The sequence below is a fragment of the Dromiciops gliroides genome, chromosome 3 (assembly GCF_019393635.1).
Source record: "Dromiciops gliroides isolate mDroGli1 chromosome 3, mDroGli1.pri, whole genome shotgun sequence".
Taxonomy (NCBI): Eukaryota; Metazoa; Chordata; class Mammalia; order Microbiotheria; family Microbiotheriidae; genus Dromiciops; species Dromiciops gliroides.
The window spans coordinates 127,514,251-127,527,205 of record NC_057863.1 but is presented as its reverse complement, the minus strand read 5'-3'; positions in this window follow the sequence as shown (position 1 = coordinate 127,527,205).

The following is a 12,955-nucleotide window of genomic DNA, read 5'->3' as shown; positions in this document are numbered from 1 at the left end:
GAGCAGTCATGCAAAACATTTCCACATTAGCCAGGTTATGAAAGAAGAGACAAAAACAAAACTTCAGATAAAGGAACTAACAAAAAATTCTGCTTTAATCTGTATTCAGATACCATCAGTTCTCTCTGTAGATGGATTGCACTTTTCATAAGACTGTCAAAGTTGTTTTGGATCATTGCATTGTTGAAAATATCCAAGTCATTCACAGCAGATCATCTTACAATATTACTGTTATTTTGTATACAGTACATTTTATTTAGCATTAGCCAGATAAACTATTTTTAAGAGTAATGCTCCTATCTGACTTAGGGGACCTAGCTCCCAGTCTGGGTACAGATAGAGCTCTTCTCTTTGGTATAGAGAATATGGAATCAACCTGACCCCTAAATGAAGTACCTTATTCTGGTGACAAGGATCTTGCCTTAGTTTCTCATGTATTATTATTCTCAAGTATTACTGCAAGCGTCTACCTCAACTGCAAAGTTATGTAATCTCCTTCATACAATAATAGTTCGACATTTCTGAGGGGGCAAAGCCAAGGTGGTTGAGCAAAGGCAGTAACCCTGTTGAACTCTCCTAGCTTTCCCCTTCAAACAGATTTAAAATGTATCAAATTGAATCCTTGAATGGCATAGTCAACAAAAGGCCAAGTGAAGACATTTTTCCAGCCCAAGACAACTTAGGAGGTTAACATGAGAGGTCTATGACATGGAGATAAAAGCCAGACAGGAGCGCATAGGGTGGCAGCACTAAAAATGGGCCTTGGGGGCAACTGTGAGAGAAACAGCAACAACTTCAGAAACTCTCAGCCCACAGAAAGTAAAAGGATTGGTGAGAAAGAGATGCTAGGAGACTCTGAGCTAATACTGGGCATGGGACCTGGCACTATTTGGCAACTTCATCTCCCATACACAGTTCTGGGTCACATTTGCAGAGTGGAGAAGAGAGTTCATGATCAGTCATAAGGGAACAAGGGCAGAAAGGAGTGCTAGCACTTGCAGCTACAGGGAAGCAGAGGCCTTCCTAGGTAAAAACCAGAACACAGACCAGAAGAGCACTGACCATCTCTCCAGGTCACACTACTTTGGAAGCATCAAAAACTTACAGACCCCTTTCATGTTCTGAAAGTAGTAGCATGAAAAAGCTTGAATCTTGGGACAATGCCTCCTCAACCTCAGGGAAGCAGAGGCCAATTTTAACATCAAGTTCAAAGTGGAGAAATAGGTTGGGAAATGAACAAATAATAACCAAAAAAGAACCTGACTATAAAAAGACATAATAGTGGCAGAGAAGACCAAGACACAAACTCAGAAGATGACATGAAAAGAGCTACAAAGTCTCAAAGAAAAATGGACCTAAACCCAACAGGAATTCCTAGAAGAGTTAAAGAAAAAAAAATGACAGAGGAAAAATTTTAAAAATAAATGAGAGTGGGGCAGCTAGATGGCACAGTGGATAGAGCACCGGCCCTGGCATCAGGAGTACCTGAGTTCAAATCCGGCCTCAGACACTTAACACTTACTAGCTGTGTGACCCTGGGCAAGTCACTTAACCCCAATTGCCTCACAAAAAACAAACAAAAAGAAATATATGAAAAGAAAAATAACACTTTGGTACAAGAGGCATGAAAAATAGTAAAGAAAGTAACATCTTTTTTTTTTTTTTTTTTTTGCGGGGCAATGGGGGTTAAGTGACTTGCCCAGGGTCACACAGCTAGTAAGTGTCAAGTGTCTGAGGCCGGATTTGAACTCAGGTACTCCTGAATCCAGGGCCGGTGCTTTATCCACTGCGCCACCTAGCCACCCCCAGAAAGTAACATCTTAAAAAATAAAATTGGCCAAATGGTAAGAGGCAAAAAAATTCACTCAAGAAAAAAACCTCCTTAAATAGCAGAATTGGCCAAATGAAAAGAGAGGTACAAAATCTCACTAAAAAAGCTCCTTAAAAATTAGAATTGGGCAAGTGGAAGCTAATAACTGCATGAAAGATAAAGAAATGTCAAATATCTCATCAGAAAAACGACTTACCTGATAAAGGGGAGATATTTTAAGAATTATTTGATTACCTGAAAGCCATGATTTAAAAAAAAGAGCCTAGGAAACATATTTGAAGAAATGATAAAGGAAAATGGTCCCAATATCTTAGATCCAAGTGGTAAAATAGAAATTGAAAGAATCCACTGATCACTGAAATTCCTGAAAGCTCTCAAAATGAAAGGTCCCAGGAATATTATAATCAAATTCCAGAGCTCCTAGGTCAAGGAGAAAATATTACAAACAGCCAGAAAAAAACCAATTCAAAAACCAGGAATAACCCATGCATGCAACAAACCTGAGTATAATCCTTTGGGGGTTGTGGGGGGTGGGGAAGGGGTAAACATTTAAAGAAATAGAAGATTTTCAAAGTATTCCTGATGAAAAGACCATAGCCGAATATAAAATTTGACATTCAAACACAAGACTGAATAGAAATATAAAAATGTAAACATGAATGAGAAATCATAAGAGACTTAATTTTTTTTTTTTTAGTGAGGCAATTGGGGTTAAGTGACTTGCCCAGGGTCACACAGCTAGTAAGTGTTAAGTGTCTGAGGCCGGATTTGAACTCAGGTACTCCTGACTCCAGGGCCCGTGCTTTATCCACTTCGCCACCTAGCCACCCCAAGAGACTTAATATTACCTAAAAAAGACATAGGAAAGAAAGGGGATAAAAGAAAGGGGAGGGGCGTGATAAAGGGGATGATGTACTAAGAAAAGCAGTGGTCAGAAGCAATAAAGACTTTTGAGGAAGTACAAGGGAGAGGGAAGGAGAAGAGGGAAGAGAGGAGCAGAAAAAATATAGGATAGAAGAAAATGTGCAATTAGTAATCATAACTGTGAAAGCAAATGAGATGAACTCACCCATAAAATGAAATAGGATTGCAGAATGGATTAGAGGGGCAGCTAGGTGGTATAGTGGATAAAGCACCGGCCCTGGATTCAGGAGGACCTGAGTTCAAATCTGGCCTCAGACACTTGACACTTACTAGCAGTGTGACTCTGGGCAAGTCATTTAACCCTCATTGCCCTAAAAAAAAGGAAATGGAGTATTAAAATGTTTAAAAATCTAACAAACGAACAAAAATTATGAAGTACGTTCAGTTTTAAACTCAAAGATGTAAAGAAAAAATGAAATTACATATAATCATAAAAAATTCAAAAAAGTCAAAATTAATTTTATTGTTACACAGGTTTCTTTTTTTCTTTTTTTTGCGGGGCAGTGGGGGTTAAGTGACTTGCCCAGGGTCACACAGCTAGTAAGTGTCAAGTGTCTGAGGCTGGATTTGAACTCAGGTACTCCTGAATCCAGGGCCAGTGCTTTATCCACTGCACCACCTATCTGCCCCCTACACAGGTATCTTTAGTGTATATAACAATAATGCAGTTCAATCTGTTTAAAAGGAAACAGGAAGAAAGAAGTAAAATGACATCTAAATTTCCAAAGCAAAAGAAATGCAATTAAAAAAAATCCAATGGATGAACTTTTCACTTGTAGGCTGTGCTGTCTGGCAAAGTTGCCTGCATCAGTGCTAGACCAGCCATTCCTTGTGATGGCCCACATATTTGGAATACGGTTATGTTTATGCTGGTCAGTGAGGGTTAAGTGACTTGCCCAAGGTCACAGAGCTAGTAAGTATCAAGTGTTTGAGGTTGGATTTGAACTCAGGTCCTCCTGAATTCAGGGTTGGTGTTTTATCCACTGTGCCACCTAGCTGCCCCCTAGGCATGTTTATTCTTTACCAACTTCTCCCTATGTTATCAGAGGACCAAGACTCTTCCTTAGCCAATGGGGAAAAGTCATGTTCAAAATCAAAAAGAAAATTAGAAGAGTTAATTTGCCTGATGCTACTTGCCTCTAAGAAAAGTTCTTACTTTTATTGTCTTCTTATGGTCACCTAAGTCTATTTACTCAAGATTCAATAGCTTAAGGGAATGGTTTGAGTCTCTGTAACTGAGGAAATTGTCATTAATAAAAAATAAAAAATAAAAACCCACAAGATACTCTTTCAAAGACTGACAGGCCCCACTGGGGCACAGGGAACCTCCTCTCTCCACTGCTTTATCAATCCAGACAGCATAACTCCTTTCTGCCTTTCTCTGTATCAGTACATGAGCTATTCACTGATTCTTTTCCTTGATTTCCCCTGGTTTACAATTATGAGCATACACAGATCACTAAACACTTTTGACCAGTTACAATTTCACATCAAGGGTAAGACAGCTTTTAAGTTATTATAAAAAATTTTTAATTGTTAAATTTTAAAATATAGAGAACTCTTGAAGTAAATACCTGCCTACTGCAATCATTGGGAATTGGTTGGTAAATGAATGCTGAACCATTGTGGCAGTTTGGAAACAATTTGATGACAGACTAAGAAACTAAGAACACATTGTGCTAGGAGCAGTCTGTTTAATTTAATTAATTATTTATTTAGAATTTCCCCCACCTTACAAGTAAAAACAAATGTAATATTTATTTTTAAAACTTTGTGTTCCAAATTCTCATCCTTCCTCCCTATCTTCCCCTTAAGAACTCAAGTAATTCAATATAAATTATACATGTACAGTTGTGCAAAACATAGCAGACAAAAAAACTTTAGAAAAGGGAACTAACAACAACAACAAAATATACTTCCATCTGTATTCAGGTACCATAAGTTCTTTCTCTGTAGATGGCTTGCATTTTTCATAAATCTTTCAGAGTTGTCTTGGATCACTGCACTGCTGAAAATAACTAAGTCATTAGCAGCAGATCATCTTATGATAGTGTTGTAATTTTGTATATAGTACATTCCACTTTGCATCAGCTCATGTAAGTCTTTGTCGGTTTTTCTGATAGCATCCTGCTCATATTTTTTATAGTAAACTACATTTATTTAGTACTTTAAAGGGAGATTTCCTTACAAAACACCCACGAGGTTGATTATTGCAACAACAATAATAGCTAACAATTATATAGTGCCTTATACCTGACAAAGAATTTTCTTCACAATAGCCTCAGACACTTGACACTTACTAGCTGTGTGACCCTGGGCAAGTCACTTAACCATCATTGCCCCACCTCCACAAAAAAGAAAGAAAAAAAGAGGCAAGAGTAATGTAAGATGAGGTGGTGATGATGATCATGAGGAGGAGGAGGAAGGGCAGTCTGAGTTTAATATAATTACTACATGAATAGCAAAATTGTTGTACACATCTTCATGATCTTTTTTAATCATTGCAGGAACAGGTCTATAAGGTTTCAAGCATGCAAAGTGCTTGTTTCCACTGAGGAAACATAATTGGGCTATTATTTACTACCTAAGGCACTATTAAAGAATTTTTATTGTGACTCCTTTGGATCATTGCTACAAATTCTCTTGCACTATACTACTTGCAAAATCTGCTACATCAAATTCAGACTATATGCAAAAATATGAAAAGCAAATTGGAATGAAAGAGACTAAAAGCTTTTCCTATTCACATGCAGATCTCCTTCATAATGATGTTCAGAGACTAACTAAACCTGTGAAAGTGGAATACAAGCAAGGCTTAACTTTTGCTTTCAACGCTAAAAGAAATTCCAAATCAAATTCAAATAGGTACTGAAATATTTATTCCTATCATGTTGTAATGGGCTTCTTGGATATGGTCTAGGTGGTGATAAACTGGGTAGAATTCAGTCTTAAAAAGCCCTGCCTAATGATTCTGATAAATATATTGAGTTACTGCATAAATCATATACTTGATCTCAATTGCCAGTTAGATTCATGAAGTAAAGAAGTGACATCCTTTAAGAAAACTATCAAGTACTCTGCATCAGCTGGCAGGACTTGAAAGAGGGTAGCATCTGGGGAAAATTCAACATGCAATTGTAGCCGTCTTGGAGTTTAGAATAAAACCGTTGGCTGAGCAACCAGCTATTTAAATTACTGAAAGCTGGCAATTAAAAATAATCCTCTGGGCTGATAATTAAAGGTCCATTTGAAGTAGTACAATGGGCAGGACTTTATTGGAAGAGATTCCAGGAGTGTTTTGCTTTAAATGGACTGGTCCTTTCTTTATGGAGGTTGGGGGGAACACTGAATATAATATTAGATTGTTTTTATGTATTGGTTGGTTTTGACAAATGTGTTCTCTTTTTGCTCTTTAAAAAATTGTTATAAGAAATGGCTCTTTGGGAAAGGAAAGGACTTACATAGGTGAAAATTTAGGCAATGTAAAAAGATGTTAATAAAAATCTAATTTTAAAAAATTGGCTAATGTATACAAGAAGGGCTTACTATTCATAAGAATAATACACAACTCTTAATTGTCCCATAGGATGCCATTCATACAATTGTAGGGAGATAGATATCTAATAGTCTAACATGTACAGATATGTAATAAAGAATCTAGGTAGCAAAATACAGTGGGAAGAGCCAGGGATTGGGAATCAAAGGACTGGTATTCATACCCTGCCTTTGTCACTAAATACCTATTTGATCTTGGGCCAGTCACTTAACTTTTCCCGGCCTTGGTTTACTGATCTGCAAAGTGAACAGGTTGGATTAGAATGTTTCTGAGTTCCATTCCATCTCTAAATCTATGAGCTAGTGAGCCTATAAATCTGAAGGGGCCTCAGGGGTCAACTACTTAGTCCAGCCTTCATCTGAAACAATAAAGCATTCTGCATTATCCACGAGTGATAATCTAACTCCTGCTTAAGAGCTCTAAGGAGAAGGTATCTAAAGATGGTACAGTGTAAAGATTATGGTAAAATGTGGAGGCAGAGGACATAAGGGTGTGTTTGGTTGGTTGGTTTTGGTTTTTTTGAGGGTTAAGTGACGTCCAGGGTCACACAGCTAATAAGTAACAAGTGTGTGAGGCTGTATTTGAACTTGGGTATTTCTGAATCCAGGGCCAGTGCTTTATCCACTGCACCACCTAGCTGCCTCAGAGGACATGAATTCTAATCCTGACTCTGTTAGTTACTGTCCATATGACCTTGGAAAAATCGTTTAAACTATTTTTTAATCCCTCCAATGTGGGGTTTTAGTGAACTAAATGACCTCTAAGTTTGCTTCCAGCTCTAACCCAATAGATCCCTGACTTCACAAGATAGCATGTTCCATTTTGGAATAGGCATTAATTGTCTGGAATCTTTTCCTTATATTGAGCCAAAACCTAACTATCAATAATTTGCATTCAGTACTGGTTCTAACCCTCTGGGGGAAAACAGGACAAAAGGAATCCATCCTTTGTGAGGTCTGAGTTTTTCAAACCTGAGCATTACAGAATCTTTGCAAGAACAGCTGCAGATGGGAAGCTACTCCCGTCTGATCCTCCAAACACAGGAGCTATAAATTCATAAAACACACATCTTAGGCCTTCAGTGTTTCCCTGGCTACAAAGAGAGACACAATAAGAAAACAGAGGAGAGGAGGCGCCTCCTCTTTTGCAAGTCATTATGTTCATAGCCACTAGAGGGCAGTAATTACCCCTTGGAAGCCAATGCGGCGAGCCTAGTACACGGCCTCTTCTAAAAGAAAACCTCAGGGCAGGGTTCTGCAGGCTTTTTCCTATTTCGCAATAACAAAAGCGTCGTCTTCGTCCTAACAGGGGGGGAAAAAGTCTTCCCTCCCCCCCACTTTGGCCAGGTGGTAGCAAAATGACTCTGCCGGGGATTTTCACTGGCTCTGATTGCCAGGGAAGCTTCACAACGTAACCCCTTCCACCCCTCTTTAGGAAGGCACTGCTAGCACAGTGATTCAGCACTTGTGATGTAATGATGTCAGTCCCCCAATACACTCCATGATTCAACACCCCCCTTCAAAACAGCAACAGGTCAAGAAAGCTCAGAGATCATAACAGGCCTAAAGAAGATCTAAATCATTGCCGCCCATTAACAGGCATCCAGACGACAATTCTTATTCTTATTCTCTCTCTCTCTCCCCCCTCCCCCTCCCTCCCCTCTCCCCTCTCCCTTCTCCCCTCTCCTCTCTTCTCTCTCTCTCTCTCTCTCTCTCTCTCTCTCTCTCTCTCTCTCTCTCTCTCTCTCTCTCTCTCTCTCTCTCTCTCTCTCTCTCTCTCTCTCTCTCTCTCTCTCTCTCCCTCTCCCTCTCTCCCTCTCTCTCTCCCTCCTCCTCCTCTCTCTCTCTCTCTCTCTCTCTCTCTCTCTCTCTCTCTCCCTCTCTCTCTCCCCCCCCCACTCCACCCCGACTTTGTCTCTTCCAGCCGCAATCGCAGACTCTGCCTTAAAATGATGTAAGTAAGCAGAGCTTGCTTTTTTAAACCCTGAGGTCAGAATGATTATTTATTTATTTTCAATGTGCAGCTTCATTTAACCCACACTATTTGTAGAAGGTGAGGAAGAGAAGAGTCAGAGTCACATGATTGCCAAGATGCAATCATCCTTGTGAAAATGCAGATGAATCAGGGAAAGAATTCTGAAACATTCAAATTTTATTAGTTGAAATCTTCCACAAATATCTCTGAAGAGGGGGGCAGGGAACAGAGAACGTCCAGAATTTCATTACCTTCAAACCTAGGGTTGAAGGGGGCTTTAGACGTTATCTAGCTCTCAGTAGACGCTTTCTTTGGCAATTATTTCAGGACCCTGGATCTTTAACTGGAAGGGACAACTGAAGATCTCTAGTCTAACTTCATTATATTTTTGTTTTGTTTTTAATATTCTAACCTTTTTTTTTTTAAACCAGACACTCACTGTGTTAGATTTGGAGAAATACAAAGACAAAATGAATATGGTTCTTACCTTCATGGACCTTATATACTAATGGGAAAAACAATATGTACACAGAAAAACAAGTAAATTTAAAGTAAAGGAAAAAATTGGAAGAATTGTCCACTAGCCAGATCAGGAAAGGCCTAGTATAGGAGGACGTGGTACCTGAGCAGAGATTTGAAGGGAACTAATAATGGTAAAAGGTAGAGGGTGCCAGGCATAGATAACCCTTTCCTTTTACAACTCAGGAAACTAAGGCTTGCATGCCTTATGTGACTTGCCTAAGGCCACACAGATGGTAAATAGCAGAGGAAATGATTTGAACTAAAATTCTCTGACTCCTGGACCAAGGCTCTTTCCATTATTCTTTGCCACAGCATAACAGAAGGTGGTGCTATTAGAAACATGGGTTGTTATATGTTGTTGTTTTCAAGGAATAACCTTTGGTGACCTGGCCATAAAATGTGGCTTTAAATGGTTTGTGGCCTCATCCTCTGAGGAAGATTTATTTAAAATGTTCAGAATGACTTAAGAATATTAAAGAATTGTTGTAAATAATAGCTACCCTCCTGAGCATAAATATAATGAGTAATGAGAGAAGTCAGGGGCCGACATATTTTGGTTTCCTAAAGCAGAGTTCATTGAGTATGGTGATTTCAGTCCTGGCACCTCATGGAAATCATTCTAGAGTTCAACTGACAAGGTAAATTAACTACAAACCTCTACCTCAGGAGTAAACTGACAAACACTGACCTGCTAATAGTGAAAGACAATAAATGTGAAACATAAGGGCTGAAAAATAACCTTCCCTTCAGTCTTAAGCAATGCCTGCAGATCAATTTATTATTCACATAAAAAAATGTACACACACACACATTTGCAAACCTCTGTTCCATCCATCTCCAAATCTGTGAAATGACGAAACACAGCTGATTAATGCTGGAGACAGCATTTGTACCCATATCACCTAATTGTAACTTCAGTGCTCTCTCCACTACAACCTCTTCTAAAAGCTAGTGGATTCACCTGGCTGATTATCAATAGAGAACACATGGGGGCTTGGCTCCTAAGCAACAATACTAGAAATCTTGTCTTCTCAAGATTACCCCTGGTACCTGAAGAGGAGAGTAATTGTCAACCACCTTCTCAGGAATGTAACCCATGAGTGTGAGTGTCCATTGAAAGGAGTGGCTACACAGATGAAGGAAAATGTGTATTTATAAAGGAAAAGATATATAATAATTATATATAATATATAACATCATATTATTATAATAACTAACATTTATATAGCACTATGCTAAGTGCTTTACTATTATTGTCTCATTTGATTCACACAACAATTCTGGAAGGTAGGTGCTATTATTATCCCCATTTAAAGATGAGGAAATTGAAGCAAACAGGGGTTAAGTGACTTTTCTAGGGTCACAAAGTTAGTAAGTGTCTGAGGCTACATTTGAACTCAGGTCTTTTTTTACTCCAGGCCAACACCCTAGCCTCTGTGTCACCTAGCCACCCAAAGCTCAACATTATGAGGGATAATGTCGTATAATGCAGAGAAGACCAATCTTTGAGTCAGGACAATATGGGGTATAAGTCTTCCTCTGACAGGTATTAGCTAGGTGACCCTAGGCAAGTCTTTTAACCTCTCAGTTGCCCAGGCAACTACAGAAGAGTTGCTCACCTGCATTTATAGGGGGAGTTTTCACACTGGGAATTCTTTTCTCTGATGAAATCACATCCAGACACACATATACCCCCTCTTCCCCTGAAACTGTGTATGTGTCCACACACACACACACACACACACACACACACACACACACACACACACACACGATCAGCTGTTCAGTTATATCTGACTCTTTGTTTGGGGTTTTTTTGTGAGGCAATTGGGGTTAAGTGACTTGCCCAGGGTCACACAGCTAGTAAGTGTCAAGTGTCTGAGGCCAGATTTGAACTCAGGTCCTCCTGAATCCAGGGCCGGTGCTCCATCCACTGCGCTGCCTAGCGGTCCCATATATCTGACTCTTTGTGACCCCATGGACCATATCACCAATATTATCCATGAGGCTTTCTTGTGGAGTGGTTTGCCCTTTCCTTCTTTAATGGATTAAGGCAAACAGAGGTTAAGTGACTTGCCCAGAGTCACACAACTAGTAAGTACCTAAGGCTTGATTTGAATTTAGATTTTCCTAACTCCAGGCCTTGGCTTTATTCATACACACACACACATACACAGGACACATGTGTGTCCACAAACTAGAAGCATAATTTCATGGGTTTAGAGCTAGAAGGAACTAGCATGTATGCCCAAATATGTGTGTGTACATATATACATATACCCATACACATATATTCATGTGTGTATACATACACACACACATATATATATATACACACACATATTCATGTATGTGTGTGTGTGTGTGTTTGTGTCCCTTTCAGCTCTAAATCTATAAAATTCTCCCTTATATAGTGATGACAATCAGGTGGCTCAGTGGAAATAATGTTGGACCTGGAAAAAAGGAGGACCTGAATCAAATCCTGTCTTGGATCCTTAGCAGCTATGGAAATTAGGACAAGTTGCTTATCCTCTGTCTTCCTCAGTTTCTTCATCTCTCAAGTTAGAGTCATAATAGCAACTACCTTGCAGGGGTCTGTGAGGGTCAGATGAGATGATGCTTGTAAACATATTGCAAACATTAAAGCATCTATAAATGCTAGTTATCAATATTTCTTAGCTGACATGAGTAGTGCTGTATCAATATCTATCTATAACATCTATATTATATATAGATGAAAGTGTTTAGAAAAATAAATTTTCTCCTATTACTACTTTAGCTTTATCCCAAAATTTTTGGGATGTTATCTCATTGTTGTCCTTCATTTTAATGAAATTGTGACTGTTGCTATGATTTGTTCTTCAGATATACTTGTTCTTTAAGATTAAGTTATTTGGGGGCAGCTAGGTGGCGCAGTGGATAGAGCACCGGCCCTGGATTCAGGAGGACCTGCGTTCGAATCCGGCCTCAGACACTTTACACACTTACTAGCTGTGTGACCCTGGGCAAGTCACTTAGCCCCAATTGCCTCACCAAAAAAAAAAAAAAAGATTAAGTTATTTATTTTGCAATAACTTTTTACCTTTGTTTCAAAGACCCTTTATTGAATATAATTTACATTATATTATGGTCAGTAAAAATGTGCTTAATATTTCTGCTTTTCTGCATTTGTGAGGTATTTATGCCCTCTTACATGATTAGTTTTTGTGAAGCTATCTAGCACAGCTGAGAAATACTTATATTCCTTTCCATTCCATTGAATATTCTAGAGGAATCTATCATATCTAATGTTTTTAAAATTTTATTCATTTTTTTGCTTTTTTTTTTGGTCATATTTATCTAAACTTGAGAGAGGTAAATTTGGGGACATTACTGTTATAGATTTACTCTCTATTTCTTGCTATAATTAATTCAACTTTTGGAATTTGTATGCTATAGTATTTGGTGCACATATATTAAGCATTTATATTAATTGTCTATGGTGCCTATCCAACAAAATGTAGTATCTCTGCTTAGAACTACAGATTTAGAACTAGAAGGGACCTTAAGGTTAACTTGTTCAACCTCTTTATTTTACAGTTGAGGAAACTGAAGTCTGCAAAATTAGGTGACTTTCCCAAGATCACCTAGATATCAAGAGACAGTTAGGACTTCAAACCAGGTACTTTGGCTCCAAAGCCAGCATCCTTCCCACAATTACTGTGGTATAGGTAAGTGATTTTACCTTTCTGTTCCTGTTTCCTTTTGGTAAATTGAGCTAATCTTACTTTCATTGGTTCCTTCACAGAGTTATAGTTAGAAAAGTGCTTTATAAATGTAATTTATGAGAAGTATATGATAAACATTTGGTTCTGCCTCTATCTCTAAATCTTTGGTTAACCTTCCATTTTCTTGTCTGTTAGAGATGGTTGTCTATAGGATCCATATTAATAAGGTAGAAATGGGTAAGTCTGAAAAATTCTGTTTCATGAACTTGAAATAGTTAATCTGCATGGTTCTGTGAGTAGCAAGAAAGACAAGCAGTCTTCAACACTCATGAACTCCCACCAGCTACAGTTGGTTCTTAACAACCAGGTGTTTGAGATCTGCTAATTCTCATAGAGATGTAGGTCCCAGCTTAGGCTATTAAATTAAATTTAAAAGGTGAA